The following is an 834-nucleotide window of genomic DNA, read 5'->3' on the forward strand; positions in this document are numbered from 1 at the left end:
TTAAACTATATTGGACACATAAGAAAACCAAATATCAAACAACTCAAGGGCTCAAGGGCAGTCCTGGTGTGGCACTGTAGGATAAGCACTGGACAGCAAGGTTGGTTTGAAACTCAAGGTCAGTGGATCAGATTCACCAGTCACTCCTTGGAAACTTTATACAGGGTCATTATGAGTTGGAATTGACTCAACAGCACATAACAACAACAAAGAGCCAAGTAAGTTGTTGCTTAAATGTGAGCTTCTATCATTAACTTGCTAATAATAAATTTTATATTGGCTCTTTCCTTGACCTCACCTTAGTCCATTATTACTCTTCCTCTCTTCCTAGCTTGGCCTAAATAGTTAATCAGGACAACACCTATACCTGATTACTAAACTATTCAAATTGCTTGGATGAAGTCCTATCCTGAAACTAAGACATGATACATTTACATACCACACAGGTTAAGCATTGGATTACCCATAATAAATTGAGAACACAATATAAGTGAAGGCTTTGCAAAAGAGGACATAATTATTGTATGAAGAAATGAGAATAGCAATCTCTCTTCTCATTTGCAATGCTTATTAAATTACATGAGTTATATATTACTGGAATATTTATCTTGCCTTGTTCTGAAAAAAAAAAAAGGTGAATTTAATATATAAGTAATACATAAACAATGTAGATTGTTTATAATAAGTAATATATAGGTAATACATAAACAATGAAGATCGTAGAAGAATTGATGCCTTTGAGTTGTGGTGTTGGAGGAGAATGCTGAAAGTGCCATGGACTGCCAAAAGAACCAATAGATCTGTTTTGGAAGAAGTGCAGCCAGAGTGCTCATT

The sequence above is a fragment of the Chrysochloris asiatica genome, unplaced genomic scaffold, assembly GCF_000296735.1.
Source record: "Chrysochloris asiatica unplaced genomic scaffold, ChrAsi1.0 scaffold00027, whole genome shotgun sequence".
In the NCBI taxonomy this organism is placed as follows: Eukaryota; Metazoa; Chordata; class Mammalia; order Afrosoricida; family Chrysochloridae; genus Chrysochloris; species Chrysochloris asiatica.